This window comes from Quercus lobata, chromosome 6 (assembly GCF_001633185.2).
Source record: "Quercus lobata isolate SW786 chromosome 6, ValleyOak3.0 Primary Assembly, whole genome shotgun sequence".
NCBI classification, from domain to species: Eukaryota; Viridiplantae; Streptophyta; class Magnoliopsida; order Fagales; family Fagaceae; genus Quercus; species Quercus lobata.
This window is the reverse complement of record NC_044909.1, coordinates 645,797-666,107: the sequence shown is the minus strand read 5'-3', so window position 1 is coordinate 666,107 and position 20,311 is coordinate 645,797. Positions and strand designations below refer to the sequence as shown.

Genomic DNA, 20,311 nt, shown 5'->3' with positions numbered 1-20,311 from the left:
AATAAAATATTTTTATTAATATTATGACATTAAATACTTGCATATTTCTAATGCTACTATATGAATTAAAAAAAAAAATTACAAAGCATCAAAGTTTGGCTTAGAAAGCCAAGAGAATGCATATTGAGAAAAGACCTAAGGAAGAACCGCGGTTGAAAGGATTTTGCACAGATTTGGAGGGGTTACACTTCCCAGTCGCTTGTTGCTTTCCATGGGATAAGCCTGGTGCAAAATCTGATTGGCCAAGACAAGTATCCACTTGACAATCTAAATGATTGGCCAAGACACTACTGCAATTCCGATGCATGCACCCCATCGCCCCCAATTTAACCTTTCCATATTTGGTAAGTTCTTCAAAAATTCTACAAAATTCTACCATAACCACTTGAAGGACTATCTTTATGGCAATGATCCCATAAACAACTTGTTCCAATGTATCCCTTTAAAGAGGTTCTTCTTCTCGAGCTTTCTTGCATTGAACTCATTGAGACTTGAGAAAGGACGAAAGTATTAAAGATCAAATCATGAATATAAATATATATATATATATATATATATATATATATCAAACTCTCCATATATTTGAATTGAAATACATCATCATATGCTAACTAAATACAGTACATCATATACAAACAAATGAAATATCATCCACAATCTTCCTAAAAAAAAATTCATCTACTCAGCGACCTGGTCACCTGGCTCCAATACATAATTACAAGCAATCAGACACCAATCAACCTTGGGCTTGTCTTCAATATGAACGAAAATGGGGTTGGAAGTCCTTGCATCTTTTTCATGTTTAGGTAGCTGAGAAATGGTCTTTTTGGAACAGGTATCCACTTCACAATCCAACCAATCGGCCAAGATACTATTCCAAATCCAATGCACTCACCCCATTGCCCCCAATTCAACCTTTCTGTACCTGCAAACTTCTTCAAAAATTCTACCATCACCACCTGAAGGACTATGGTTATGGCTATGATCCCCAAAAACAACTTGTTCTTATGTATCCCTTTAAACACATTCTTCTTCTCAAGCTTTCTTGCATTGAATTCATTCAATACTTGACAAAGGACGAAAGTATTGAAGATCAACGTGTCATTTACCTTCTCAGTCACACCAAAGATTGATTCACCTTTGAATTGCAAGGTCAGGAGGACGATAATCTGATACAATGCTTGGGCTAAGAGATTTCTCCACATTATATTGGTAATAAGTGGTTCAGTTCAACCTACTGGTGGCTTCGTCATCAACTCCTCGGTGGGCTTCTCTGTTGCAAGAGCTAGAGCACCCAATGTGTCCATAATTAGGTTCACCCATAATAATTGAACTGCTGTTAATGGGACTTCACCAGCTGAGACAGCTGCCACAAAGTTGATCACAAGAGCAGCAACATTCACGGTGAGTTGGAACTGAATGAACTTTTGGATATTGTTGTACACACATCTTCCCCACCTTAAAATTGTGGCAACAGAGGCAAAGTTGTCATCCAAAATGACAATATCTGAGCTCTCCTTGGCCACTTCAGTGCCCTGAATTCCCATTGAAAGCCCTATGTCAGCTTCTTTCAATGCTGGTGCATCGTTTGTGCCATCCCCAGTGACTGCAACCACATGGCCTTTTTGTTTCAAACATTCTACCATCAGTAGCTTGTCAAAGGGAGATGACCTTGCCATCACACAAATATTATCAACTTTCTCCATTCTCTCCTTTGGTGTGTAGTTTCTGAATTCAATGCCTTCTACCACTGCTCCACTCATGTCTTGATCAAACCTCAATATTCCACATTCAGTGGCAATAGCTTTTGCTGTGAAAACATTGTCTCCAGCGACCATTTTGATTTTCACACGTGCATTTTGGCAATCTTCCACAGCCTTCTTTACCCCAGGACGACATGGGTCCTTAATAGTTAATACCCACCAGTCCTAATAGGGTCAGACCATCTTCTTCTATCTTCTTTTGCTCCATATCATGTTCTTGATCTTCTTCTGAAATTTGCTTATGTGCAAAAGCAATGCACCGGAGGCTGTTGGCTGCCATACCTTGAATTCTTTGTTCGAATTTCATCTTTTCACTATCATCTAGATCTTTCATAATTCCAGAAGCATCATAGTAACTTGAACACATTTTCTATATCATCTCTGCAGCTCCTTTCCATTGTACGTGGATTGTATTGTCTGTCTTTCTCCTTGTTATGACTCCACTTCGTTTCTTCTGTGAATTGAATGCTTCAACGTAAAGAATTTTACGACTTTGCGTCAATTGTTCCATTTCCATGTTTAGCTCCAGAACAGCCCATGAAAGAATTGCTTGTTCAGTGGGACTGCCTGAGAACTCAATTTCAGACCCTGAAGTAAGCCTGTAAACACTACTGGTTGTGTTTAGAGCTACTCCTTCTTGTAGCAGTTCAAGAATATATGGAGTGATTGATGAGTAAGTAGCTGGTGCAAAAGATTCTTTCCCTAGCCAAAACTTAGTCACCTTCATTTTATTCAGAGTGAGGGTGCCTGTTTTGTCAGTACAAATGGTGGTGGCAGAGCCCATGGTCTCACAAGCAGAGAGCTTCCGCACCATTGCCTGATCAGCCATCATTCTTTTCATGGAATAAGCAAGTGTAAGTGTCACAGCCAAAGGCAAACCTTCTGGAATTGCAACCACGACTATAGTAACTGCAGCAGCTACAAATCCCACCACATCATTTAGTATGTCATCAGCCTTGGTGCTGCTGCCGTTGAACTCTTTATTTCCATTCTCATCTGTAGTATTCCCAGTGAAGTATCAAACCAACAAAACTACGAGTACTAGGAAAGCAACTGCCAAACCAACCTTACCTATTGATGAAGTTAACTTGTTGAGCCGAACTTGTAAAGGTGTTTGTTCATTGGTATCGCGGCTGATTGAGCTCATCATCTCGCCCCATATTGTATTCATCCCAACCGAAGTGACAAGCATCCTAGCGTAGCCATCAACCACCTTAGTACCAGAAAACAAAAATGGATGACTACAATTTACTTCTACATGGTCACTTTCCCCTGTCATGCTAGATTCGTCCACTTGCAATGAATGCCCGTCTAAGAATAGCCCATCTGCTGGAACTTGATCTCCAATCTTTAAGCAAATGACATCTCCAACGACAATTTCAAATATTGAAATTTGTTGACGCCTCCCAGCTCTTACTACTTCAATTTGGATATTGTTGCTGACTTGGGATAACTTGTCAAATTGTCTGTTTTGCCGAAAGTTACTTATGGTGGAAACAGCAATGACTAGAAATATAGCAACAAATATGCTTCCACCGTCATACCACCCTTCTTTTATTCCATTTTCTTTGATGCCAAACACAAGAGAAAGAACAGCACAGCCTAGAAGGATGAGAATGGTAAGATCCTTGAAGGCTTTCACCACAAAATGAAAGAAGCTCTTTGTGGGCGGTCTTTTGTACGTGTTTGTGCCAAAAGTCTCGTGTCGGTGAGCAATGTCTTCAATATTGCCTTGAATCCCGCTTTCAACATTGGTTTTAAGGCCGGATGCCAGTCTATCAACTCCTCCAATAAGTTGGAGCTTTTCAATGTTTTTCTCTTTCACAAGCTCTGTGAGAATTTTTTGATCGATTTTTGTGAGACTTGCTTGATCAGTTTTCAGCCTGTTGTCTTGATTGAGATCCAAAATTATGAAAGATTGGGAGGGTGAAATCTTGGTATTTTTCTTCTTTGATAGGGAAGTCTTGATAAGAGATAGAAAGGCTCTATAATAATAGATGGAAACAAAAGCCGAGCGCCATCTCTTTTTGGGTTCACTAAGGGTGTTTGGTACATTAAGTAAAGATTGAATGGACTCCAAGTTGTCTAGGATAATACTAATAGTAGGCATGGTTAGGGAAGCAAAGGATGAATGTACGAAAATTTAGTAGCTTGCTATAAAATAATCTCTTTAAGAAAGCAAGGAATTGACAATGTAGTAATTAGAAGGCAAGAAAAGCAAACAAATATTTTTCACGAGTAAATTTTAAAAGGATGAATGAGCAAAAAGGTTTTTAGGAAATTTAAAAAAAACAATCAAAACAAAAGAATTACTATAGATATTTGGTTTATGAAAAAAGGATTTGTGTGCCTAACTTTATTTTATTTACTTGAGTATATATAACTTTTTAAAATCTTGCTTTAATTTTGTTTCGAAAATAAAATAAAATTATACAAATATATATATATATATATATATATATTTTTTTTTTTAACTTGGAAGTTGGAATAGAATAGGAGTAAAGTAAAATAAAGCAAATTAGTATAAGAGAATATTGACAATATAGTAGTAAGAATAAATAAAATTATAGTATTCTACGTACCCAAAATGATATAATTGTGACAGAGAACGATATTATTAGGAAAAAAAAGGAGCAATAATTAATGCAAAAGAGAATGGAGATAGCAAATAGTTTTTAAGAAAGAATTTGGAGCTGAAATTTGAAGAAGGGTGGAAGCGTTGGTTTGGAAATGGGAAGCAGAAGGTATAAGATCTCTGGGGCTATCGGAAAGCAAAGGAGTTTGAGTACGTACGTACGTGTAGTAATTTTAGAAGGCAAAGAATTGGAGCTGAGATGAGATGGAAAAAGGGATACGTTGACATATATAAAGTTGTTCGCTGCGCGTTTCGGTCAAATTAAATCTGTTTAATAAATATCTTATTATGCAAGTATAACGATGAAACATCTATACATCTTGGCTGATGCGTTGCGATTTCATTTGAGGGCCAACCCTCGCTCCTATTCCTATCAATATTAAATTGGATGTCATGTCATACGCGCTTTCGCTTTTACTGTGTTTTTTTAAGCTGGTAACAAATGGTAACAAAGTCATACTTGGTTTGAAATGGCAATGGTCGGAACTCTTGGACAATTCAACTTGTTTGTTTTGGTTTTAATGACGTAAAGATCCGTTTGGATTGAATTTATTTTTGTTAAAATTGAAAACTAAAAACATTGTAGTAAAATAAATTTTAAATATGAGAATAGTACTGTTAGACCTATTTTCAATATTTTTTTCTGAATAAAGTGACTTAGATCCCATGAACAGTACATAAATAATACTGCTATAGTACATAAACAGTAATACTATAATTGTAAACAGTAAATTTTGTCTCCCTCGTGAAAAAAAAAAAAAGAAAACGCTGAAAAAAAAAAGAAAACGCTGAAATAAAAACGTAATCACCGAATCCAAACCGACACAAAATATTCTCTCTCTTTTTTGTTTTTGGAAAAGAAGATGAAATTATTCTAGAACATGAAAGAAACTACTTGAGACAACTCGATCATTTCATACTTACCCAAAATCGTGAAGTGAGAGTACTCATTTTAATGTGATTGGAGACCACACGTCACGAGTTGAAATTTTAGAACCTATATTATATTTGGAGTTCAATGGTATTTTCTTAGAGGAAAAGGAATGTTACGTGGCTTATTTGAATTAGTTAATTATTGGTATAGTGTTTTTAGTCAGTTGTGATTCATTCAAATTAGTTAGATTAGATTTGGAATATGCTATTACATATTCAAATAAGTTAACTTGCATTACAATTAGTTTTCTTGATAATAAATTATATGAAGCTAGAGTTTTTTTTTTAGTTGGAAGTTAGTCTTGTATAAATTCAAATGTGGACAATAATCTCTCTCAAATAAAAAATGTGGACGATATAATAAAAATTAATTATGATTTTCCAAATCACGTATAAATGTTTAGCTAGTCTTACTTGGATATTTAGATTTTTCTTTAAGAAAGCCTTACTTTTTTTCCCCTCCTAACTAAAATAGAATATAGATTTGTCCAAAAAAAAATTAACATAACACTCACAAATCAATACATTACTCGTTTCATTTAAGTAAACTCAGACCTTTACTCTGAAACACCCATAGAGCATAGGTTGGGGCAGGAAGGAGCTTCTATTTACCAAACTTTTTCTTAGAAAATGATACTATGACTTCCTTTTATGCCAATAAGAAAATTATGATTTTTAAATATTTTGTCACTACCTAGAAATGTTTGAATTTTTTGAAAAATATTGCCCGTAGTAAGGTTCACGCAAATAATTAAAGTGGTCAACAGTAGTTCAACTTCCAAATTCAAGAGTAATAACTTCCGCCAACTTCAATGGCACCAAATTTCAATCTTTATGAAATGGCAATTGGTACGAAAAAATGAAGTAGATACCTCCCCCAATTGGTTTGGGTAAGTGGATTCGAATTGACAACTCTGCCTAACCTAACCTAACCGGACACACACTCTCTCTCTCTCTCTCTCTCTCATATATATATATATATATTGTTAATTACTCTTTTAACCTTCTAATTATTTAAATTAGCGTTTAATCCACGCAATGCGCAAGATCATTTTATGAATTAGAAAACAATCACTTAATATATTTCATTTAGACCCTTTAACATCCTTTAGTGGTCAAATTTGAACATTGTATTAATGCATCTCATGTAAAACATTGTATTAATGCTTTTCATGGGACTCCGTGTTTTTTGAAGAACAAATTTGTTTATGAAGGGTGGTCTATTTCACTTAATGTGATGGTAAAATATGGAAGGGAGTGGATGGCTAGTTGTTCAAATAATGATGCTAAAGTACAGGTGTTCTTCTAAAAGAATTAAAATTGACTGGCTTCATTTTTTAGTGCAAGGATAGGTTGGGGAGAAGAATGTTGCTTGGATGTTATAGTCAAGCAGCGACAACCAAGAAAGAAAGAATGCCACCTTTTAAGCTCATGAAAAGAAAAAAAACACAGACATACACTTGTTTAGAGAATAACCAACCTCGCATCAACACATGATCTAGAAAAAATGTTAATTGAAATCTCATAAGTCATAACTAATGCAGATTTGGTTCAAGGTTTATTTATTTATTTTAAGGTTGTGGGTTTGAGAGAATACGGTTATTGAAATATGAAATAAGTAGAAGGGAAATTTGGCTAATAAAATTAATTTGTAAAGAAAAAAGCTTGCTAAAACATGCAAATCCGAACCAATTGAAAGATAAAGACAGTAAATGGACAAAATCTAATACGAAGAATGAGATAAGTAGAAAGGAATCATACCATCCTAACCTATCAGTTTGTCCCAAAAAATTCCATAATCCCCTTCACAAAAAAATTATAATTACCATACATTCTAAAGCATGCATGTTGAATTCTGGTTATTAAAATCAAGGGTGAAAATCCCTAATGCTCCAAAACAAAATAAGCAAATCACAAGCACCTTACGCAATTAGCACTTTATGGTAGTGAGTACTTTAAAAGAGCACAATGTTTAACAAATTTGGTTTTTTTTTTTTTAACATGTATATGAATGTTTCATAATATATATTCATATTACAAAACCATTATTGCAAGTGCATTATTCTTCTTCATTTGCTTCTTCTTCATCAAATAATTCCTTTTATTCTCATACAATCATTTGAAGCAAATCATGACTATGCCAATGCAATTGAAACAAATCACTTCAGAATCTCAAATTGGTAGACTGGTAAGACCAAAACAAATTATTTTGAAAAGATTGCATCATGAGCTATCTAATGATCTATATTGATGGTTTTGTGCCTACTGACTGGGCAAATGATAGCGCCTAATGCTAACCCAAAATAACATCAATTATGCCAAATTCAACATTAACATTTTCTTGAACTTCTAGCCAACCAAGGAGAAAGAAAAAGGTACCTGAAATTTGGGGGATATATGAGACTCCAATCTACCAAACCATGTAATCCTCAATTAAACCCAAAAAAAAAAAAAGTATATATCAGATCATTTTATTAAATAGCCATAAAAGAGACCAGAAGATTGATTATAAAACAATAACATTTGATCTCTGCTTTCCATGGTCTTAAAGGTGCATTAAAAAACCCATATGTTTAGTCCAGCAATATGTAACATATGATAGAAAATGCTCTCTTCTCTATTTTGAAAATAATGATTTGTTTGATGTTTTTATGAATTGAAAAAAGAGAAAGAGCAGTGGGTGTTATTTAGGCAAACATTCAGAGTGAAAGACCAATAAATAGCACACATGAGAGAAAATTCTTTTTGGAGTATAGCATGTCTCGTTGGAGCAGAATAAGTAACAGTGAATCCTATGACAAAATTAAAATCATGAGAAATTAAAAATCATTAGACTTACAAAAAGAAGTAGATTACCTAGATATAATTACAAATAACGCAAGCATAAGTTGTTGCAGTACCCTTCTGGTACCTAATTCAGCATCAGTATATATTCAGAAAATTTGCAGGCATTGAAGAGCTTAAGAGAATTAATTAATTAATGTGAATAACACACTAAAGATGGTTTGAGTTGACCTGAAAACAAATACAGATAACATAAACTCACTTATATGAAGAACTAAAGTTTTATGATTAAAAATGGGGTTGAAATTTTCACCTGTAAGCATGGAGACGAAGGGGAAAAAAATAAAAAATAAAAACCTTTGGAGATCAATGGGTCTATGAGAGAGAGAGACTTATGCACGGTCTCTTCGACTTTTGAACCAATAACTTATTGGCTCAAAAATTTATAAAGTTAAAACTGGGTACATGACACAAAATTGGATCTTAATTTACGATATAGGTGGAACATTTTGATCAGTGAGTTTCATGATTTTATCTTCTCATATACTTGGTTCAACTACAAAAATATTGACTTACATACGTAAGAAGGGATGTGGCATTTACCTTTACTGATAAAGGAACAGTGTCAGCACCGAATCACAATCTAGTAGAAAAAAAAAAAAAAAAAAATTATTGACGCATCACAATCCTTAAAAGTACCAGAAACATTGAATCAAAGAAAACTAAGAAAAGTGTCAAGTGGACTAGCATTAAAATCACAATTACTTGTAATTACTTGAATAAACAATTACTTTGAATCAATATCCGAATTCTGCCCTTGGATATATTTCAGCATCAATGTCCAAATTCTGCCCTACGTATAGCAAGCATTAGCAAAGTATCCACGACCTTCCTTCTTCGGAATTCACGAAGATACTCCAAAGAGAAATTGTTAAACAATGGTATACCACCCTACACACATATTTACTTTCTTAAAAATAAAAATAAATAAATAAAAAGAGAGGAGAAGAAGCATAAGACAACAAAAAGAAATAAAATCTAACTTATATAGAACACAACCTCCAACGCATGCTTAAATATTGCAAGAGGCACATAACCCCATTTTTGTATCCTATCATCTCATGAGAAAAAGATTAACAAATGTAAATGTAACCAAACCTGATATTGGATGTAACTATCAAACTAATGATTAGAAAAGAAAAAACTATCAAACTAATGGTTCAATAGAGACAAATAAAAATGCTTATAACTGATATTGACCACATATTTTTTTAGAGCTTCACATCAGGACTCCTAGAATTTCCTGAATCAGTTATAGATTTTTCATTAGTCACACTTCTGCATTTGTGAATAATAATAATAATAATACCATCAAAACTAATTGAACTAACTTTTACTTTGCTACAGTTTTTTCCCCAACTTAATACCCAAACAGATTCTCAACTAAAATAGAATACAACACGAAAAATCTATAAAAATCCAATATGACATCCAAAATAGCCACTTGTAATAAGCACTTTGAAGAGCAAATATACAACAAAAGACTATTAAATTACATAACTCATCCTCATTAGGAATATACCTACTTTTCTTTATACACAAATGCAAGTGCAAGTTCTGTAATAAATTGAAACAAACAAAAAAGATCAATAAAAAAAAATATAAATTGACCTTCTTATATTAGAAGGAAACTCCCACTCATTTTCCGTGATAACATACAAAGCCTAAGAGGCTTGAGAGAGTTGAAATTGAAAAGACTTCATGTTTCAAATTGCAGAAATATTTGTAGATTTCATAAGGTTTTTTCAGCCCCATGTATAACATATGATCATGGAAATTTTCTCCTATCAGTTTTGTTAATTAACTCTTTAAACTATAAAACTTATACAAAAAATGCAATAAAGATGCATTGGTATGGAAAATTTCTTATAAAAGTATTGTTTATACATAAAAGCTTTCTAATTTTACATGAACTATCATAATTTTAATAATAAATGTAAAAAAAAAAAAAAAGCGTGAATATTCTACATTGTATGAATACTATATTCGAAAAGTTATTATAACATATTATAATTCCAAAGGTTGAAAAAGAGCACTTGAGTTAATTATTTCAATGATTGTTTTGGCTTTTTCCATCACACAATAGATAATAATGTTTCACCAAGGACAATAAAAGACCCTATTTAACTTCAGGTGAGTTGGTGGCTTCTTTTAATTTCAATGACAATTACGCTCTGTTTGTTTCGACGTAAAATATTTGCAAATGTAAAAAATTTTACGTGTAAACATTTTCAAGAAAAAATTTTCAAGTGTTTGGATTGACCTCAATACTAGAAAATGCAAATACAAACCACCAACCACCAACCACCACAAACCCAATCACCACAGTCACCACCAGCCACCTAAATCACAAATCGGAGAGAAGAAATCAATAAAAGCCAACCAGCCATCGCAGCCCGCCCAACCACCACTACCCACAAACCCACCTAGCCTCCCACCGCAACCCTTAAGCCATCCTAGAAACCCAGATCGTGAAGGAACAAAAAACCCACTCACTCTCAGCGATTCCAAATCAGAGATCTTAACAGTGGCGTTTGTAGCTTTCAAAACCAGATCCAACCAACAAGCAATGGAGCAGCGGTGATAAGGCTACCTCGAGCCTCTCACGGCGACTTCTCCAATGACAAAACAGACCGAAATCTGATGGTGGTGCCACCAGAATGGAGGTGAAGGGCGGCGAAGGGTGCAGGCGGAGTGGAGGCGGACAGTGGCCGGAGGGTGTTGTTACTGGTTTGGGCTAGTGTGAGAGAGGATGAGTAAAGTACGAGAAAGGGAGAGAGAGTCAGGTGTGAGGCTGTGAGATTTTTGTAAAATATTTTACACTTGCTTTTTTGGTAAAATATTTTACAAGTTTTTACCCACAAAGTTTTAGTCAAAGGAAAATATTTTACAACTTTGACTACATTTTACATGCAATCAAACACTTGAAAATAGGAAAATATTTTACGGAAAATATTTTATATCGAAACAAACAGAGCGTTAGTGACTGTTCATAAGATTTTGGTTTCAAGTTTAACACTTTTACTATTGCTTTGGTATCAGTTTATGGATTTTTGGCTTTCTTTCTTGGCTGTGGTGAGCACTTTTGTATACCTAACTATTTTTAGTGAAACTGCAAAGAGGACAATCTATATAGTTGCAGCCGTTATTTCTGATTGCTTAAAAAATAAATCATAGCAGTTATAAATTGCAGCAGAGAAAAATGAAAGAAATACTGCAAAAGAAGCCTAAGAAAACATTGAAAATATGGGTTGAATTGTCAACAACACACCATTTAACCAAATCTTTGTCACTTATTTCTATGTTTCTATTTTAAAGAAGACGGTAAATAATTGAAGAAAACAATAATTTCAATTAGATCAACTGTATCTATGATGTTATATAGCAATTTGTTATTCTTTTCCTCTCCCTTTTAATTGAACTTATAGATTGACTAACATTAGTACATTACTTTTAAATCTTGTGCTATTAACCATTACTTTGTTCGACTTAGTGAATGGTTATAAACATCAGAAAAATGATAATGTATAACCATCAGACTATATGAATTCTCAATTATTAACGTCTAATGATTTGTTGAAATAATAAAACTATGCATATGACATCAGCCACATCTACAGTATCAAGCTTCCCCAATATGCCCCCATTCATTCTCAGATGTTCCATCACCACATAGAGAAAATCATCCTTTCCCTAAATTAAATAAACATATCCATAACAAAACAAGCAACATCAAAATCTGAAATCTACAAACCGCAACAGAAAATCCCAAAACATCAAAGCAAATGTCTAAATCTATACCTATCCAACCAAAATACCCAAAAACTAAGTCATATTTCATACCCAGATCTAAGAAAGGGGAAAAAAAAAACAAAACAAACAACATCAAAATCTGAAATCTACAAACCGTAACAGAAAATCCCAAAACATCAAAGCAAATATCTAAATCTATACCTATCCAACCAAAATACCCAAAAACTAAGTCATATTTCATACCCATATCTAAAAAAGGGGAAAAAAATTACCGGTGGCAGTTTCGGCGATCTGATGATGGCAGGTAAATGGCCTGATCGACAATGGCACTTAGATTTCTCTTCCTCAATCTCAATTCCTGTGTGTGCCTGCGGTTTTGGTGTTCTGAGTCTGGCGAGGGAACAGATGGCGGCGAAAAAACTGTGTGTGCCTGCGGTTTTGGTGTTCTAAGCCTGGCGGTTTTGTGATTGTATCTTTCTCAAGCCTTTCGTTTGTATTTTTACCAGACTCTGTTCTCTTCCTCTTTCTCCGTACAGCAAGCAAGGCTTTTTTTTTTAATTGACTTATGCGGTTAATCTCTCTCTCTCTCTCTCTCTCTCTCTCTCTCTCTCTCTCTCTCTCTCTCTCTCTCTCTCTCTCTATATATAAAACCGAAACTTTTGAAACTCCCACAATTTTCCATGTCACCACTATTTTAATTTTCTTTTTATTTTAGGTTTTATATCTTATATATTTATTATTTTTTTAAACAAAACTACTCTATATAACCATACGCAAGAAACCTAAAAACTGAAAACCCTAGACCATTTGTGGTTTAGTTTCTTCCTTCTCTACTCTGGTCTCTATCTTTACACTTTGCTTCTATAGTCAGTACCATCTGAGACTTGGCTTTAAGTTGCAAATGGTTTGTGTTTGCATCTAAATTGTGGTTTGTTAAGGCTTGAGTTTAACTTGATCTAATATATCTTTCATCTTTGAAATTTCAAAATATATCAAAAAATCCAGAAGGAAATCTGACCAGAGTGGAATTATCTTAGAAAGCCACGTAAGGAAGAGGAAGTCAACGAGAAGAAAATGTAAGGCATAGGGCTTCTTTGGGAAGTTTGTTTACTCACAGCCTCCTTTTATTCGACTTATAAGTTATAATCCTACGTTTAGAAAGAGAAAAACAAAACTCTAAACCGGAAAAGCTAAAAAAAAATTCTGCAATTTAATTTGAGATTTTTTGATTTGTAGGTGGTTTCAAACCATTATGGAGTGAGCCAGGCTTCTTAGAGAGCAACCTTACTGCAAGGCTGAAGGTGATAAAATTTTTTGACCCTTTTTTTTAATACCTTTTTTTAATCGGTTTTCCCTACTCTCTTGCATTTTGGGGTTTATTGCATTGATTAACAATGTTGATGATTTTTTTTTAAGGGAATGCCTCAATGAAGATATATAGAGAGAGAGATTAAAGATTGGGGAGCTGTAGTTTTATTTTTCCCTTCACCACTAATTTGAAAAGGAAATAAAATCTTTTGAATATTTTTTTTTGTTAGTTTATTTGTTTTTCATGATTTCAAATCCTAATGAGAATCACTTTTGCTATGGAATACTAGACATATTTCACCATTAATCTGTTACGAATATATTTGTATTTTAGCGTTCATATACAATGATGCTAGGTGTAATCAAGAAACAATAATAATTTATAATAAAAAAACTACACATAAAACAATTGTAAACTTTGATTTATAACTTTGTTTTATTTTTTTTTATTGTTGGTATGTAAAGAAAAGGTCGGCTAGAGTCATGAAATACATCTTTATAGATTTGAATTTGAATTTAAATTATGAAATATGTTATTAGTAGCTCATCTTCAGCTTGAATTTAATGTCTCACCCTTTTTTTTTTCATATATATGATCAATTTATATTTTTACTCGATTAATGCTCTTTTTTGCCATTCTATTGGTACCTTTTCTTCTTTTTTACATTCATATATTTCAACATCTATTCTTTCCAAATTTGTGTGATGAGGGTTTGTTTTGTTTATTGGCTTACAAGTGTCCAAAGAAATTTTTTTTTAAAATAGTTCTACTATTTAAGCCAGATGACTAAATCAATCTTTACTCAAAATTTGGTACATTTATTTGTCTTTGCTTCCTAACAATGTCATTTTATTCATTTGAAGGTTGAGACTATACAACATTATTGGTGTTAGAGTTTCACTTTTGGTCTTAGTATTTTATTTTTCCTCTTAAGTTGTAACTTTTATAAGTGAAAATTTACAACTTTTGTTTGACTCTTCCATGCAATTTATTTCAGCAATTGTGTAAATTGGTATTATGTTTCCTTTTCAATCCCATTGAGGTCTAGCATCTTTGTTTACTGACAATGTTAGAATTTAGATACATCTTGAATATCAAGAATGATTAATGTAATTTATGAAAGATATTTGATTGAATGAGTATGGAATTAACTATATTTGTGTAATTAATTGTGTAGGGACACGATTATTTAACGGCCCAAGAATGACGTTGGGCTCGTAAGTAAAGGGTCCTAACAATATGATTTGTAGAGAGTAGGCTTGAAAGGCAGGACCTTAGTCACAGGTTAGCGGTTTGATCGGGGTTTCTATGGAAGCTTATCCATGGGTGGATTTGGCTTGACTAGCTAAGCCTTCCATTAGTGCGGGTTGCAGGATTTAAGTCCTCGGACAGCGTCTGAGGAGCATTGTATCCTTCCTTTTCTCCCTTTTGCAGGATTTTTCCTCCTCCTGGGCCTCATTTCTCCTTCGTTTTATGTCCCTTTTATACTAATGTTTCATTTCCCCTTTTAGTGTCCATGTGTAAGTTTTACTTTCTGGGGTGCAGACCTGTCCTGTCAACCCATACCTAGAGTGGTTGGGGGTTGTTGGAAAAGTTAAATGGTATGGTTTGGAGCATGGGCTTGTCAGATGCAGGGTTCTGTATTACGATGTTGGCAGCTTTCTACCTTGTCCTGCCCTTGTACTGAGTTTGCCCTTTTCTTCAAGCGTTTTGTGAGGTGCTGAGCATGAGGTCGTCCTCGGCAATATCCTTATGCTTCTTTTGGGATTTCATTATGCGTCCTCGGCAATAGCTCTCCTCGGCTTTAGGCCTTGGGCCCTAATGTAGAGTGGGCCTGGGCCACAAATTCTCTAGCCCCACAAATTGTATTGGAGTGTACTTATATTAGTTATATATTTTCTAAATATTATCTCAAGCTCTTGGTTATCACGATATCTCATTGTATGTGATAGATTTTATTACTTTGTAAGTGATAGATTTTATTGGTTTGGTATATAATTTATACCATGATCTTTTTTTTTTTTTTTCTTATTAGGGAAGTTATCAATAGTTTTCCCGTGCATCACACGGGTTAGCGACTAGTTTTTTTATTTATAATGGAAGGCCTTTAGAGCATCAGCATTGAAGAATGCTACTCTATCCTATTTTACCATCCCAAAAAGTTACTTTATCAATTATACCATACCATTTTACAATACACCCTACATCCAAAAATTCTATTATTTTACTTTTTCATTAAAATATTATTTTTTTAATCTTTCTTTATTATTTCTTTCACATCATCACTTTTTTTCAGCTAAGGGGTGGAATAAAATATATATTTATATATATATATATATATATTTATATATTTTTTTTAGCATAGTGCTACAGTACAATTCTAAGTTTAGAATTGTACTGTAGCACTATTGCAAAAATTTTTGTAATAGTGAGGTATACCATTTTTTGATGCAAATGTTTTTTAGCTATGAAATGCCAAAAATGCCTTAGATATGGCATTAACATTCTTCAATGCTAATGCTCTAAACGGTGTTGTAGCGTTGTCAAACAATATAATTTATCTTTTATTTTTTTTTATGAACAATATAATTTATCTTTTTTAAACATGATGTGGCAGAATTTTAGATATGTACTTTTTCTACATGACAGTATGGCCTTAATTTTAGAAAAAAACTTCTGTTATTATATATAGTATATGATATGATATGATGTCATTTGGTTTGATTATTTGTTTATGGTGTTATGCTTAGAATTTTTAGAAGATGGCATGGGGACAAAAAAAACTTGTAAATTGTAATACAGTTGGTTGTTGTTCTAATGTTCATTTTTTTTAATTAAAAAAATTGTCAAACCCGGCTTATGTGGATTGAGTTGGACCCATGTTATAGGTTGGATTGAAAAAACTATTCAACTCGACCCATGCACACCCCTTCCTTCGCGTTGGTAACATTTAGGGTAAATTACGTATTTGGCCTATATCCTTTACATCATATTTCAATTTGGTTCCTAACATTTCAATTTTGTATCAATTTAGTCCTTGCCCGTTATCTTTTAGATGAAAATTGCTGATTTCAATTGTGTCAAGTTGGCCCCTAACATTTCTATGTCGTATCAATTTAGTCCATGTTGTTATATCTTGGATGGAAATTGCTGACGTCAGCAATTTCCATCTTATATCTTTCTCCTTATTATGACTTCGCTTTGTTTCTTCTGAGAATTGAATGCTTCAACATTAAGAAATTAATGGAATCAATTCAGAGGACTACTTCATCTTTTAGAAACAGGTTTTCCAATTGAAGCATGATGATGAGCGAAGAACTTAATGGAATCAATTCAGAGGAGATCAGAAATTAACGACACCATTCATATTCAAACCTGGCAAGGGAATGACGTCATTCCCCTAGGTTTCTTTCTTCTTCTTTTTTTTTAATTAACATTTTTCAGTTTTTTTAATTAAAAAAATCCAAAACAACGTCGTTTTGGTTTGTAGACGACAACTATTAACCAAAGCTTAACAGATGACTAAATTGACAAAATTTGAAACTTAGAGGACTGAAATGACAAAATTGAAATTTAGAAGACTGAAATGACAAAATGTAAAACTTAGAGGGTCAGTTTTGTATTTTGACCTATTTTTTAAAATAAAACTACAGATAAATTGTTAATGTTTGGCATAAGAAACAAAAAATTTTGAGAAAAAAACAACTTGCTACTTTATTGAAATTGGTTTGCCATGTTGGGTACATCTTGATGAACAATAGTAAATAATGGAGTAAGGACTTCCTCCATCCAGATTACATAGTTAGATACACTAATAGAGTATCTTGCTAAACTATGTACTAATCTATTGCCTTCTCTTCTACAATGAGAGTATAGCAATTTTGAATAATAATTTGAAAAAACAATGGCATCCTGCAGTAGTGGCTCCACTGAAGCTATAGATTGACCCCCTACTTTGAGTGAGTTAATTATAAGTTCAAAATCGCCTTCAAGTATTGCTTCTGTGATGCCAATTTCCTGTCCAAACTCCAAAGCCCGTGAGCTGCAATTGCTTCTATCTCAATTGGTTGAAAAGCTAGTGCAATGAGTTGAGCTAAAGATGCAATAACAGCCCCTGAGTTATCCCGGATTACCACTCCTATCCCGCTCTTGTTTTCCTATCTGAAGATTGCAACGTCGAAATTTATTGTGAAACCAATTACATCAGGAGGCTTCCACTTCGTCCTTGGTCGTGGCAACGCTGGGGGTTGAGGAGGCATTGTGGCCATAAACTCATCAAGTCTCTCCTTCACCTGGGCTGTGATCAGGTCCGATGAGTAGAAAGGTTTATGAAGCCGAGCCTGGTTTCTCTGGTGCCATATGCCCCACGTCGTCATCGCAAAAAGCTCCAGACTGCATGGTTGTTGAGTATCCAAGATAAAAGCTCCTTGAAGTTTGTGGGTCTTATATTCTGGCAAGCGCTCCACTCTGAAGCTGTCCATACCGAATTGAGCTTGCTGCATGACCATAGTGCATGTAACGTGGTCTCCTCTTCCATCATGCACCGTTCGCACAGTGCATTTTTAGTGATATGTCGCCGATTCAGGTTTGCTTTTGTAGGGATAACTTTACGGCACGCTCGCCACACAAATTTTTTTACCTTATATGGAACTCTTAAAACCCAGATTCTATGCCAAAAACTCCTTTCCTCCACCTGTGTTTCCAACTCCCTTGATTCTTCAACCTCGCTCTTCAAGAAACGATATCCGGATTTACAGGAGTATTTCCCAGTTTGTGTCCACGGCAAAAAAAAATTATCTTCTGTTGGATATCTTGACAACAGAATTGATTTTATGAGGGCAGCTTCCTCAGGTACAAATATGCCATCAATAACATCTTCATCCCAAGTCCTTGTGTCTTCTTTGATGAGTTTGTCCACCGTGGCTTCCTCCCACCCCTCCAAAACAAGTGATAGTAATCTGTTAGTGGGCTTAGTTGGTAGCCAAGCATGATGCCACACCTTGACTTTTTGCCCATTACCTATTCTCCAACATGCTCCCCATTTGATTACATCATGACCATGGAGTATGCTTTTCCAAGCATATGAACCTCGACTTGATTCCGCCGCCTCCATAATCGTGCAATTTGGAAAGAAGCGAGGTTTGAAAACCTTATAGAATAGTGAATTCTTATCCTCCATCAATCTCCAAGCTTGTTTGGCCAAGAGGGAATCATTGTGCAAGGCTAAATCACAGAAACCCATACCTCCCTCCGTTTTGGCTTTTGTCATCCCACCCCATTTTAGCCAATGAATCTTCCGCTTCTCTCCCCTTTGTCCCCACCAAAACTTTCTTACCATCACCTCAATTTCATTGCACAACCCTAAAGGTAGTTTGAAGCATCCCATAGCATACGTTGGGATTGCTTGAATGACCGCCTTAATGAGCACCTCTCTACCAGCTTGGGAAAGGAGTTTACCTTCCCATCCTTGCAACTTCCTCCACACTCTTTCTTTAAGATAATTGAAACTTGCTTTTTTACCCTTTCCGATGAACGATGGTAACCCCAAGCATTTTTCATAGTGATGGATTTCACGAACTCCCAACTTCCTTTTGATGATTTGGCAATTTGCCTCAGTAACTGCTATTGAGGTCCAAAAAGTCACAGCACCCAAAGCCTAAGGAAATAAGCACAAGTCCAAAAGGTTTGAAGCCCAAAAACATAAAGAAAAAAAAGGCAAGCTCGGGAGTTTATGAGAAAAGAAGAAAGAAAAAAGAAAAGAAGCCCAGATCAGAAGATTGAAGAATCACCAGCGTAAAAAGAAAGCTGAGTCGGGATCCTCAGAGAATGCCAAAAGGCACGGGAACCCCGAGGTGCGTAATACAGTCAAGAAATGATTAAGACAGCTTAAAGGAAAAAGCCAAAAAGAACACAAGAAACAAAGGATGGGCACGTCCTTTTCAAGTACCAAATGATCTAGCAAGAAAAGAAGAAAACTTGGAGCGACTTCTCATAGCACAAGTGGGTGGCATCTCGGGGAACCAGAATGAAAAGGTATAAAAAGGGGAGTACCAAAAAAAGAATTTCAAATCGGCAGAGTGAGATTCCGCCAATTTGAGAAAAAAGATAAAGAAGAAGGACGGCCAAAAGCTGAACCATGAAGAACGTGACCTCAGTGCACTTCGAAATAGGTAGTCAGCCATGGACTTTCAAAGAAACAACGCTAAAAGGAAGGAAAGAATGAAGAACAGGGAAACTGAACCTTTTGGGCGATGAGCACAACATAGGCTCTGGTACCCAGGGGGCAAAACAGGAGAATCAATAGTTCCCCGGGACTCCAGAATAACACTATAAAAAGGGGGGAAGGATTGCGAAGAAGGGAGAGAAAAAAAATCTACAACAGAATCATAAAGAAAGTTTTGCCGAGAAGAAAACTCAGAGAAATTAGTAAATTACTTCCCGGTATCCTAGAAAAAAAAGCCACTATAGCACATACTCGGGTTCAAAAAGAATAAAACTTTGCAAGTCTTAGAGGTTTGAATAGCCATCTAAGATTGTAATTTTTGAGCTTGCTTGAACCTTCTATTACGTCTTAGTGAGAACGTTGTAATCATAATAACGAAGATTCAATGAAATATTCCCTATTGATTTGAGGATCCCTAACCATTACTTTGTGCATTTACTATTTGCTTTTGCATTACTTTGCTATTTTGATTGTTGTTTGTTAAGGTCTAAAAGGATCACAGTGAAAGAAGCCCAAAAGAGTGAGCCAAGCCCAAAAGAAAAAAAACAAGCCAAGTCCTAAGAAGCAGGTGCAAAGGGACCACGAAAGAAAAAAGCAGGCCCAGGAGGCTTGAAGCCCAAAAGAAGAAACATCAAGAAGGAAAAGAAACCCACGGCAAGAGATTAAATAGCTAGGATCCTCAGCAACCATCAAGAGGCGCGGATCCTTCCAGGCGCACAGTCAAAAGAAGATTAAGACAGCTCGAAAGAAAAGGACAAGAAAAGAAAATAAGAAACAGAGTAAAAGCCACAAGCGCCAAAAGACCCAGCAAAAAAAGAAGAAATAACCAACGACCTCTCATGGCACAAGCA

General features: G+C 34.8%; 1 long non-coding RNA gene and 1 pseudogene across 2 annotated transcripts; both read right to left on the bottom strand.

The window, feature by feature from the left end:
• Nucleotides 1–577: 577 nt before the first annotated feature.
• Nucleotides 578–4,010, bottom strand: LOC115994021 (annotated as a pseudogene).
• A 3,232-nt stretch (nt 4,011–7,242) lies between these two features.
• LOC115950503 lies at nt 7,243–12,476 on the bottom strand. Of its 2 annotated transcripts, none has more exons than XR_004083052.1 (4): nt 12,201–12,476; nt 8,907–9,066; nt 8,719–8,758; nt 7,243–8,242 (listed from the first exon to the last, which is right to left on the bottom strand). It is a non-coding gene; the product is annotated as an uncharacterized LOC115950503 (long non-coding RNA). The 2 variants fall into 2 exon arrangements; XR_004083053.1 differs by having other exon boundaries at nt 8,907–8,963.
• Between the last annotated feature and the right edge of the window lie 7,835 nt (nt 12,477–20,311).